We start from the raw sequence: 13,626 nt of genomic DNA on the forward strand, positions 1-13,626 counted from the left end.
AATCTTTGAGTATTTGCTACCTCGCTTTCGATGGTCTCATCAATAAAATATGAATCATAGAAAAGACATGATAGATGAAATAATATGATATTAAGAACAAAATGTATTGTCCCTTGATAATCCTATTTAATCTGATCAGCATTTAGCATTTGTCAAGGAAGTTGCTGATGAATGTAAACCTTGAGTAAAAGGACCTCTAGTGGTCAATCCCTGTACAGGTAAACGCTGCATTTGTGTTAATGACCAGTAAGAGCTTTAAATTTGTTTTTAAAACCAGAGCGACCCATAAAAATAGATCCAAGACTTAAAAATAAAGTATAAAATAAACTAATCAGGAAAAAAAGGAGAAGACTAAAACACTGGCTTCCAATCACCAATATTACTTAAGTGCGCACAGTGCCACGGCCACTCAGCACAGTCACATTTGAAACAACAATAATCTGTTAAAAGCTACATAAATTATAACCCACTAAGTTTTAGCACTTACCCTGGTATAGAAAATGAAACAAACACACACCATTATTTATTGATTAATTTTTTTTATTAAGTAATGTTTTTTCAGTTGAAGCCATTTAAAGTCTATTTAATAATGCTGTGTTAGAACAGGCACTTTAAAGCTCTTTGTACTGTAAGGTTAAAACCCCACAGTATTAGAGAGAAAACCCCAGCAATCAAACGATCCCCTATGAGCAAGCACTAAGGCGACGGTGGGAAGGAAAAACTCCCTTTTAAGAGGAAGAAACCTTCAGCAGAACCAGACTCAGGGAGGGGCAGCCTTCTGCTGTGACTGGCTGGGGGCATAATTGTGATGTAATTTTATGCTAAGGAAACTGAATTTTAAGAGAAAAATGATGCAACAGCATGTGCTGTTTGTTTGTTAAGTTAGTGATTTACGATGTAGTGTATGAAAAATGGTATAAAAGTAAAAATTACAATTACAAAAATCACACATATTACTGTACCTATTATACAAATTGGACTTAAAAGTCTTCTGATTGTTTGATTCAGGGCTGAAATTCCTGTCTGGGCAAGGGAAAACACATATTGAACAATTGCTGTGAACAGATTGTTCAATAAGGTAAATGGTGCTAGACAAATATTAAGGATGTGCCTGATGGGAAAAATTGCTCCTTGGCCCACAGACACAACTAGAGCTCTAATAAAGGGATAAAAGGCTGAAAGATTTCTGTGAACTCTGGAAAGAACAGTTTCTTCATCCTCTCTTTGACGACTTCTTTGGACAATATTTTGTTCATTCTCTTCAGATCTGTTATCTGAAGAGTCAGGAAGGCCAACATTGGTGGGTGAGGTAAAAGGCACTCGAAAAATATTAAAGATGTGCCTGTTCACAAAAAATATTCTTCGGGCCACAGACACAATTGGCATTCTAATGAAGGAATAAAAACCTGAAAGGTTTGTGTAAACTCTGGAAACAATAGTTTCTTCGTCCTGTCCTTGAAGAGTTCCTTGGGCAACATTTTGTTCATTGTCTTCAGATCTGCTATCTGAAGAGTCAGGAAGGCCAACATTGAATACATCAATGCTGTAACTTTCATTGTTGGGAGACACTTCATGTCCACAGTTGTTTATGGAAACACTTGTTGTAGGAACCTCAGTTATTTCAGAGGTGGGTAAGGTAAAAGGCACTGGACCATTATTAAGGACGTGCCTGCTGACAAAATGTATTCTTCGGCCCACAGACACAGCTGGAGCAATGCTGTAAATCTCATTACTCAAAGACTCGTCACGTTCAAAATTAATTAGAGAAACATTCGTTGTAGCAACCTCAGTTGTTTCAAAAGTGGGTGAACGTTCAGTTTCACTAGTGATTAAGGCAAATATTGCTTGACCAAAATTAACGAGTTGCCTGGTGACATAAAATGTTGCTTGGCCCACAGAGTCAACTGGAGCTGTAATAACAGAAAAAAGAGCTGAAAGAGATGTTTGAAGTTGGGAAAAACTAGCTTCTTCTTGCTCTCTTTGGACACTGTCTGGTACAACATCTTCAGATCCATTAATATCGGAAGATTCAGGAATGTCACCATTGAATAAGTTAGTGCTATAACTATCACTAGCTGGAAACTCGTCATCTTCAGTGTTGTTCATATAAACACTGGTTGTAGGAGTCTCATCTGTTTTAAAGGTGGGTAAACATTCAGTTTCTCTAGTGGGTGAAGGAAATGGGGCAAATGGTGCTCGACCAATATTAAGGAGGTGCCTGGTGATAAAAGCTTCTCTAAGGCCCACAGGCACATCTGGAACTCTACAAGAGGAATAAAGATTTGGAACATTTGTTTGAACTCCAAAAGAAATAGTTTCTTCTTCCTCTGTTTGAAGACTGCCTGGGACAACATTTTGTTCATTATCTTCAGGTCCGTTATCTGAAGGATCAGGAAGGACGGCACTGAATAAGTCAGTGCTGTTGTAACTTTCAGTGGTGGGAGACTCTTCAGGTTCATAGTTGTTTGTAGAAAGACTGGTTGTAGGAGCCTGATCTGTTTCAGAGGTGTGTGCATTTTCATCTCTGGAATTAGGTATCAGTAAGAACCCATCAGGGTCCAAATAACATTCGTCAAGCACCTCAAAGCCGTCAGTATCTGAAGAATTTGTACGACTGAACACTGAGCGCCACATATTTGTAAACAGAGGAGATAGGGTTCAGTAGAGATAAACTATATGCTCTAACCTTTAGACGATTGTTAGAAGACTATAGAATCAGCGTTAATTTTGTTAAAATGTGTTTTCAACACTAGGTGTAGTAGAGTGCCTTACCTTGGGGGTAAATATGAGCTCGCGTTCTAAGGCGCGAGCTCATATTTATAGCCTCACAGCAGTGTGACGTTAAGGCACACGTGCCGTGACGTCACAGTACACTTACTCTTTGAAATTCATTCGGTCACAAAACGTCTTGAACCTTCACCTCCCTGAACGTTAGTATTAACCATTAAGCTAACCTTAATATTAACCTGCTGTTCTCGAGGAATGGCAACCCAGACAGGAAAAAACCCGGGGTGCTTCCGCCCTTGGGATTACGCCCCCGCTGTCTCACCGTCGATTAACAAACAACACACTCCCCTTTTTTAATTATTTACTTTTTGTGTTCAAGTTTTACGGCTTGCTCTCACATAGAAAGCTCTGTTAACGTGGAATGAAATTATACTGGTCGGAGGTATTAAAGGTAACTTCTTAGTGTTTTTATTCAGAAATGTAAGATTGTGGGAAGCCGAGTTAGCTTAAAGCACATTGGCTACTAGCATATTAGCTAAATAAATAACGGAAGCTTGTATTTTTGTATATATTTCTATGGTGCTGTAAGCCAGTGTTAATTGACTTGTTTAGCTAAATAAATAACGGAGGACTTAACGACAGTGATTTTGTCGCTATATCTAGCGAGTTTTCAGACGCCTTAATTGACTTTTTTTTTTTTTTTCTAAAAAGCAACTAGCGACAAATCTGGTGACTTTTTTCTGGTGTTATTACGAGTTTTTGACGTGGAAGCACGTATCGCTCTTACAAGCAGCGGGAGCTGCCGTGGGCACCTCGCCCGTGCCAAAGCACTCACAGGCGGCCGTCCTAATGCAGCAGTTGCCCCCAGCTGCTGTCAGAGCAGGAGCTTTTTACACCTACGGGTCCAAACTGCAAAAGAATTGCGCATGAGCGAAACCGCTGCTCCCGCTCTGACTATAACGCAGGTCGGGAGAAGCGGTAGAAGTATATTGTTCTTTGTTTAAAATAAATCAATGCACTAAAATACACCATTCCAAACATTGCTAACTTAGAAATCGGATGTCCTTGCAGAGCCTTAACTCTATCTTCTACATCCAATTTTGACTGAAGCTGTCTGGTGATGCTTGCTATGTCCATTTTTGATTAATGTAGTTTGTTAACAACATTATGTTTAAAAAGTGTTCGTCTTTTACTCTTGCTTTTTTGTGGATCCCAAGGTTTAAAACTCTGTAAAAGACACACACAGACACATAAACAAAAAAGTAACTCTGCCAGAGTGTCTATTTCGGGTCAGTTTTCCAGGTCACAAGTCTGGATAAAGGAGGGGGGTTGGGATTGTGACATTAACAAAAACAATAATTGCTAAAAGAAATCAAATTTGTGGTTCTAAATATATACTAAATGCTTTCAGGGTGTTTCTATTGACTTTATGTCTCTTTCGCGATGTTATTTCTCTCTCCTACAGGGTCCTTTATAATTAATTATAAAGTCATCACTATGGCAGTGATGACTTTTCCCAGGAGAAGCTGGGACCCTGTTTACTAGAAGGTTTTAAAATTTCTGTACTTTTAGGTGACAGGAGACATGTGGCCTGGTCAAAACACAGAGAGCTGCACTCTAAAAGATCTTTAAACATAGTAAACATACCTTGTGTGCCACAGACTGCTCCCAAACACGAGGGGACAAGTAATACCTCTAAAACACTTAAGTTGGCTTTATTAAACATTAGATCTCTAGCTGGGAAAACATTTTTAATTAATGATTTAATCACTGAGCACAGCCTTGATTTTATGTTTTTAACTGAAACTTGGTTGGACCAAAGTAACAGTGGAGCTGTTCTCATCGAGACGACCCCTCCTAACTACAGTTTTATCAGTGAGGTCAGGGCGAGCAGGAGAGGAGGGGGGGTCGCTGTCTTATTTAATGAATCATTTCAATGTAAGCAGCTATCTCCTGGAAGTTTTCAGTCTTTTGAATATGTGGCTTTACAGCTGAAGGCCCCATCCAAAGTTGTGTTTCTTAATGTTTACAGGCCTCCCAAATACTGCACAGACTTTTTTAATGACCTCAGTGAACTGCTGTCTGTGATCTGTGTTGATTTTGACTGTGTAATTATTGCTGGGGATTTTAACATTCATGTGGACAACCCTCAGGACAAAGGGACTAAAGACCTGAGTAACACTCTGGGCAACTTTGGGCTGACTCAGCATGTAACAGAGGCCACACATAATAGAGGACACACTCTTGACCTACTGATCTCCAAAGGCCTGAGCATTTCAAAGGTTACTGTGTCTGATGTGGGCCTGTCTGATCATTACTGTGTTTTCTTTGAAAGTAAAATCTCAGCTCACACAAATATATCAACAACAGTGATCACAAAACGGTGTATAACTGAACACAGTAGTGCAATTTTTAACCAGGTCTTCCCATTAACACCTGACCTGTCCAGAGGGTCAGTCAATGAGCTCGTCAATAGCTTTAATGCAAAAATGTTAAATGTAATGGACACTATTGCTCCCATTAAGGTGAAGGTTATCTCTGGAAGGAAAAAGTCTCCATGGAGAAACTCCACACTGGTGAAAAATGAAAAAAGAGAGTGTAGGAAAGCTGAGCGCAGATGGAGAAAAACAAACCTCCAGGTTCATTATGACATTTATAAAGAGAAACTTCACAATTATAATTTACAACTGAGGAATGCAAGGAGGTCCTACTTCTCTGACATCATCACTAAAAACAGCCATAATGCTCGGGTCTTATTTTCTACAGTTGACAGGCTAACAAACCCTCCTGTGTCAGTGGCAGCTGAACTTCATTCGACCATGGCCTGCAATGACTTTGCCAAATTCTTCACAGACAAAATCCAAAAGATTAGACAAGCAGTTGGTACATCAACAGCAGATCCAGGATATGTACTGTGTCCACCAAAAAACTGTTTAAACACCATGAAACAGTTTCAACCTATTAACAGCAAAGACCTGGAGGACATCTTAGGTAAACTGAACTCCTCCTCCTGCTGTTTAGATGTCCTGCCAACAAGTTTTTTCAAAAAGGTCTCAAAGACTTTAGAGTCAGACCTGTTACAGATCGTCAACTTTTCTTTATTATCAGGTGTGTTTCCAGAATCACTAAAAACTGCTGTAATCAAACCTATACTGAAAAAGGACAATCTTGACAAGACACAAATGAACAACTACAGGCCGATCTCAAATCTCCCGTTTTTAAGTAAGATCATTGAAAAAGCAGTTTCTCAACAGCTCAGTTACTTCTTAAAACAGAATAACTGCTACGATGCCTTCCAGTCAGGTTTTAGACAGAACCACAGCACTGAAACCGCTCTGACCAAAGTGTTTAATGACATATGTCTGAATACAGACAGTGGAAAAATGTCAGTCCTAGTTTTACTGGATCTCAGTGCAGCATTTGATACAGTTGACCACAACATATTACTCAAACGACTGGAGAACTGGACAGGTCTTTCAGGAACTGTACTAAACTGGTTCAAAACATACTTAGAAAACAGGAAATACTTTGTATCAATAGGTGTTAGATTTGTATTGTTGATTGTCATTTATGCTTAGAAATATTTACTCATATATGCTTAGAAGTGTATATAATCATTGGTGGATTGAAAGGATGTTTCATCCTAAAGTAACAGCTCTGTGTGTTAGGGAGTGCATCCGTTCTTCTAGAGTGTCCTTGGTATAAATCACATACTCCCTAGGAGAGTTTCTCTTTTCTTGTTGATTTATGGTATAGCAAGCACACGTATATCTGTTTAAGTATAAGAGCCTTTTGTTAGATGGACTTAGACGTCCTGGCACTAGCCTTGGGGAGTCTTCACAGGGTCACATCTTGACCTCACACAGATTTCTCTCTCTCACACACACACACACACACACACACACACACACACACACACACACACACACACACACACAGGCAAGGTACTCTTTGTGTGTATGTAGACGTCATATGTTAATGAACCTATGCATATTCATGTAACCACAATAAAAGGAGTGCTATGGGGAGCCTGGCTGAGAGTCTCTGACGGAGGTCAAGTGGTGGGACGACACTTGGCTCCAGCCAGACACCTCCCTCATGCATGAGTAAACCAGCCTGCTTGTGTCTTGCTTTGCAGTGTAATTATATTGTCTTCAACGTTCCAGCGGATAGGTACAAGCTACAAACCTATCATTAATTGGTCCTTCGATGCCGGATCCCTGGGATCGCATTCACCGAGGGGGGGGGGAGAGGCACGCTGAAAGACTGACGTCAGTCAGGAAGTTCCTGTGGATTCGCTGTCTGTCCTTTCTCCTCGATGAATGACGATCGGCGGGATTCGAGGCTACATTACACGCTAAGCAACACCGAGTAAGTTTAAGTCTTTGCCGCTGTGTGCAGCAAAGCACGCGGTCACTGTGTGAGGTTGCGTTGTAAGTCTTTGCCGCTGTGTGCAGCAAAGCACGCATCCCCTGTGTGAGGTTGCGTTGAAAGTCTTTATCACTGTGTGCGATAAAGCGCGTGATCACTGCTATGTAAGTCTTTGCCACTGTGTGCGGCAGAGCACGTGGTCACTGTGTGAGACTGCGTTGAGACAATAGGCCTAATTTTTGTTGGTTGTGAGTGAGGATATTTGTTGTTGTTGTTGTTGTGTGAGTGTGTGCGGAGTAGAACACGTGGTCTGCGACACCGACTGTTGTTGTTATCATGGTCTCCTAAGCAGCCAGGAGTGTGTGGAAAAGGCCAGCCCACATCAGCAGCTGTGCTCTGGTGGGTGGCTTTCCCCCCACCCCTTGCTGACACAAAATGTTAACTCTTTAGCTTGCCCTGTTCGACAACAGCCTGTGTGCCAAACCATTGAGGTGGATAGTTGTTAAAAGTAACCTACATTAAGCTTGTGGTTGCTCAAATTCAGTACAATGACATGTGAGGTGAAGTGATATAGGTAAATATTTAAACTCATGAAGTGCATAGAGGCACTTGACCTGTGTGGAAGACTGTCGTCTTATTATGAGCCATTGTTGAGATATAGAGCACATCTGTGAAAACAACTAATATGCTGCAACTACTGTGTGATGTCGCGTTGCAGTTTTGTTTTTGTTTTTTTAGCTGATGAGCAAGCTACACATTATCAGATCAAGAGCTGTCTGAGAACTACTCAAAGAGAGGGGAAACAGAGAGTGTGCAGCGTTTCCATGAGCAGTTTTTCTGCACCTTGACTAGTGTGTGTGTAGCATCAGCATCATGTTTTTGTTTATTTGTTTTGTTGGATTAAAAATAATTAAATAAACTGGTGATCATGCCTATGGATCACCATGGCACATATCTCCAGCCATATGATTTATTTATGCAGATGAAAAAGTGAGTGTGAATGTGTCTGACATCACAGTGTTTTTGTGCACTGTGCAAAAGTAATTGCCTTTGATTGTGAGTGAGAGCAGTGATTTTGCGGATCACAAGCTATTGTAAAGGGAAAAAAAAAAGAGTGAAAAAGAGACAAATTACATTGTAGACGAAGAAAAATAATCATAGGAAAAAGGTTTTGTGTTGATCAGCCAAAAAACAACTACAATGTCATTTTCTGCTTTAAGAAAGGATTGTTCACACAAACACGGACAGAGAGAGAGAGAGAGAGAGATGTGTGTTGATTAAGCAGTGATGATAATGAACATGTCTTAGTTTGTCACTTTCAGGTGAAAAGCAGACCTGTATCAATTTTCCACATGCAGCGGTCGGACGGAAGAAATTTATAGTTAAACATCATTGGAAACATGCAGGCCAAGTTCTGGCTGACTTATATACAGCGCAATGTGTTTCTCAACCTCACAAACTCACAAGCAAGCTCACTCCTCCCTGAAGAATGCAGCTCCAAAGCAATAACATGGCAGATAAAGAGACAGCATCAAGTCCTGAGCAAAAAGTCTCAGCAAGCAGCAGCAATGTGGACAAACAGCATCAGAGAAGAGCAAACCCATCATCCTGACTGATCGGATGAATGGCACTGTGTTTACAACAAGCTGCAACTTCACTATGCATGTGAAGAAAACTTTCGAGGAGAACTGAGGAGACTGTTGGAGTTTGACATTTGCCACCTGTGGAGTAAAATGGCAAGAAGAGACAGTGGAACACAGGACAAAGCTGAAGGAGAACTGCCGGCTGGGGACTGTTGCAAGTGGGAGAGGACAACAGAGTGAGAGTAAGTGGAAACACAGAGGAATGCTGTTATTAAATGTGGGAAATCAAAATTTGGGTTAGCAAATCTGGGGAAAAGAAAACTGACTGCTTAAGTTGGAAAATTGTGAAGGAGTCTGAAACAAATAGAAACATACAAAATCACACAAACAAGCAGAACATGAATTAACTTTACTAACAATTCCAAACACAAAATGACTCATGAAGACTCATAGCACATTAGTTAAGAAATGATCAAATAATAGCAGAGAAGTGTGTAGGAAAGGCAGCTTTAAGAACATGCTCTGCTGGATATGCAGCTCCACAGACATGCATTAGACCTGTCTAATTACACAAACCTGCAATGAAAATTAGTTTGTTATCTTTCATCAGTGTTAAAATAGTGTCAATTTAGCAGACACTTGTTATCAAATACTGAATTTATCCTAAAAAAATTGACTCTCCAAGTTGCAGGACAACAATTTAACCTTTGTGGGGAAAAAAAAAAAATCCTGGTTTGATAAATCAGTGATCAGGCAATAAATTTAGTGTTAAAATGGTAAATTGGGAGAAGCTTCCTGCTTGATTGATGCAGCAAGTAATTTACTGTATGAGGGAAATTGTCTTTTGTGATACTATTTTGAACATGCTTTCCTGTTGTCCTGTCAACTTAGTGGGTTAATGGCTGATATGCAAATTAGTTGATCGGTTTTAGATTAATGAAAGGTGACTGAATTCTAGTACGAGTGAATGAGATGTGTTTGAGTGGAAACTCTAAAACACTGAGTTTCCTGCTTTGATGTGCGAGTGAATTCTGTATCTAGATATACAACTCTGAATACGTCAGAACAAACGTCTTTTGTGAAGTGCATGACAGCATGTCACATGTTTTATGATGAAGGGAAAAAGGAAAATTGAATAAAATAGATCTGTGGCCTAAATGAGTGAAGAGCACAGACCTGGTGATTAAACTCATAAGTTAATAAGACATTAGACTGTTGTGTGTTGTGCAGCTGATGGTTGGTTTGGAGTGAATCTAGCTGATGATTCTTCTCCTGTTGTGAAGTTGATGAGGAGCTTGTGTCATGACTTAACAAGGCCTTTTTATTTGATACTTTCACAGTGCACTGAAAGTTTGGTTTGATAATTTGTTATTTTTCATTTTTTATCTTTTGAACAGGCACTGATTTTGTTTGTTTATTTCTTTTCTTTAAGCAGATCTGCACGTCGGGAATTGAAAGTGCTATACGACCGATCGAGAAAGCCACTTATTTGGGACAATTATGTCCCAGCCTAAAAAAAAGGATTCAGCGAGCATTACAGTTCTTCATGTGGTTTGCTCACATGATTTATACCAGGACACCTGGTTGATGTTTTTCCTACTACAGGATTTTTGGGTTTATGTGTGAGGAAAACTGTGTTTACAGGTTATGAGTGGTGATGCTGTTACACTGTGTTTTGGGAAAATGTGACGTTACTTTGATGGTTGATTTTATGGTGTTTTTATGGCACCTCTGGAACCTGTTGACCTGTGTCTGACCTCCATCTGACCACAGTCAATGTGTATTGCTAATGTTTGTTTCTTTGAGAATGCTGTGGAAGATTCAGCTGAAACGGACAAGTGACATGAGTAAAACAAATAAGAGATTACGGTATTTATGGAATAGTTTATTATGGGCTCTTTGCTGGCCACTTTGAGCCCATAATAATAATATGTGAGTGGAGTGACTTTGCTTAAGAGAAGTCACCGATTACATTAATGTTAACTGAGCACATGGGATGATCCATGTTTGAGGCGAATTATGGTAATAATAGTGATTTAATGATTTGAGAAAACCTGCACATGACACTTGTCTTGCCCGTGCTGAATGCTTATTACTCTTTTGATATAATTGTTTATACGTGTGAAGTTTGATTTTATTTCCAGATCTTGTGTATGCAAGCTCCTGGTGGAGCCAGTTTTTAAGACATGCGTCAAGAGGTGGGGTCCAGAATTAACATTAAACAATGTTTACTATTATTGTTGCAGTGATTTGTGTGATTAGCCGTTTATTTACAAGTATTAAACCTATGCAAGTGGTGCATCCATGTTCAGATGAGGCTTTGATGGCCTATAAGTGAAGTTCACTGAACTAAAGAATGTGGTTTGATGATTGTTGACATGCTCTCCAAATAGAAGTTTTTCTGAAATACAGGTGCAGCAGTGAGAAGCAAGAAACATTCCAGGCATAGCCCAGGCAGTGGTTGAGGTCAAAGGTCAAGCTGGTTGGGGCCCATCATGAGATCAGACCTTGGAGCCACTGCAAAGAGGTCGAGGTCCCAGGAAACCCCAGCACCCCCAAGACAGCACAATAGAGAAATCTCACACTTGGTTGTTTCAGTGGTGAGGGGGGAGTGCTGATTGAGCCCCCGTAGGGTAAGCTCGCACTTCAACCTCCAGCCTCTGATCAACTCTAAGGCAACCAAGTGCGAGGCGTGACGGCTGAATCAGCTGAACCAGGAGGAAGGCGGAGAAGCTGAGTGTTTTGAGACAGATCCAGCAGGCCCAAAATCAGGACTATGCGTGACGAAAAGGAGTGCCTGAGAGGATCGTCCACAAGATGGGAGCTGAGGCCAGGAGAGAGGCTTCAGGAGGATCAGAGATCATCTTCAGCACAGCAGACATGACACAGAGAGCTGTGCTACTGAGCTTCCAGGAGATTTTAAATAAAATGAAAGATTCAATATTGACGCTGAGGAAGACAACTAAGGTGTACGACGTGCTCTGCCTTAAACCTTCAGCAGCGTTGGAACATGAAAACTCGAGGGATGAGGAGCGTGCTAAGCTCCATCGACAGCGCAGAAGGAGTTCGAGGATGACATCATGATTCTGTGAAAGCACAGGAACCAGAAGCTATGGTGGTGATGACAGCAGTTTCCTATGAACATCACCTAATGCGGTGCCACTATACTGTACATACGATGACACTCTGAAGGCTGCTGGGATCATAACAGCAGTAAGACAACTGAACCCTGCACCGTTTTCACAGAGGTGTTTCTCTGCAGAGCGTGGACAATGAAGGAGTCATAAATATCCCCCTCACAGGACGAAGGCCTGAAGTGAGGTAATGGGAGGCCATAAAACTAGAGTGCTGAGAGGTCTGCAGCTCTGGAAATAGCTGAGACCCATGTTGACAAACAACAAAACCAACTGGTATGTTTGAATGTTTATTCTACATACATTTGGACTCTGGTCCTATGGACAATGATGGAAACATCTGGAAGAGACATTCATGACGCCCTGCAGAGCTCAAACCACCCTGCAGAGAGACATGTGATTTGCACACCCGCAGGAAGCACCACCAAGCTGAGATGTTTTTGAAAATGTTACTTTCTTATTTTCACTATTAAATTAACAATTTCTTTGTTTGCTTGTAGGATGCAGTTTGCCATGAGATGAGATCAATGAGGAATGAGATAACTGCTAATACATTTGTTAAACTGTGTATTTTTTCAGTAATTTAGGGTGATTTGACATATGCTGAATATAACAATGTTTGCATTGAAACTGTCAGACATGAGGTATTCATAACTGGGAACTTTTCAAGCATAAAGGTCAAAAAGGGGGGAAATGTTAGATTTGTATTGTTGATTGTCATTTATGCTTAGAAATATTTACTCATATATGCTTAGAAGTGTATATAATCATTGGTGGATTGAAAGGATGTTTCATCCTAAAGTAACAGCTCTGTGTGTTAGGGAGTGCATCCTTTCTTCTAGAGTGTCCTTGGTATAAATCACATACTCCCTAGGAGAGTTTCTCTTTTCTTGTTGATTTATGGTATAGCAAGCACACGTATATCTGTTTAAGTATAAGAGCCTTTTGTTAGATGGACTTAGACGTCCTGGCACTAGCCTTGGGGAGTCTTCACAGGGTCACATCTTGACCTCACACAGATTTCTCTCTCACACACACACACACACACACACACACACACACACACACACACACACACACACACACACAGGCAAGGTACTCTTTGTGTGTATGTAGACGTCATATGTTAATGAACCTATGCATATTCATGTAACCACAATAAAAGGAGTGCTATGGGGAGCCTGGCTGAGAGTCTCTGACGGAGGTCAAGTGGTGGGACGACACTTGGCTCCAGCCAGACACCTCCCTCATGCATGAGTAAACCAGCCTGCTTGTGTCTTGCTTTGCAGTGTAATTATATTGTCTTCAACGTTCCAGCGGATAGGTACAAGCTACAAACCTATCAATAGGTAACTTCACATCTGAGCAGACAAGTATCACATGTGGAGTTCCCCAAGGTTCCATCTTGGGACCCCTTCTGTTTAACATCTACATGCTCCCACTGGCACAGATTATAAACAACAACAAAATAAACTATCACAGCTATGCAGATGACACACAAATATATATCACAATGTCACCAGGAGACCGAGGCCCTGTACAGGCTCTTGGTAAATGCATTGAGGAAATCAATGACTGGTTGTGCCACAATTTTCTCCAGCTAAACAAAAACAAAACTGAGGTAATAGTCTTTGGCGCCAAAAAAAACGATTACAGGTCACCAGAGAACTTCAATCTATACATCTAAAAACCACAAACCAGGCGAGAAATTTGGGTGTAGTGATGGATGCAGACCTAAACTTAGAAAAACACATTAAGACAATAACAAAGTCAGCTTACTATCACCTCAAGAATATATCAAGGATAAAAGA

General features: G+C 40.6%; 1 long non-coding RNA gene across 1 annotated transcript; it reads left to right on the plus strand.

Annotated features, from left to right (window-relative positions):
- Nucleotides 1-43: 43 nt before the first annotated feature.
- Nucleotides 44-13,081, plus strand: LOC145430293 (uncharacterized). The gene is made up of 2 exons (XR_013910767.1): nt 44-7,152; nt 7,209-13,081. It is a non-coding gene; the product is annotated as an uncharacterized LOC145430293 (long non-coding RNA).
- The last annotated feature ends 545 nt before the right edge of the window (nt 13,082-13,626 follow it).

Source organism: Astatotilapia calliptera, chromosome 8 (assembly GCF_964374335.1).
Source record: "Astatotilapia calliptera chromosome 8, fAstCal68.1, whole genome shotgun sequence".
Taxonomy (NCBI): Eukaryota; Metazoa; Chordata; class Actinopteri; order Cichliformes; family Cichlidae; genus Astatotilapia; species Astatotilapia calliptera.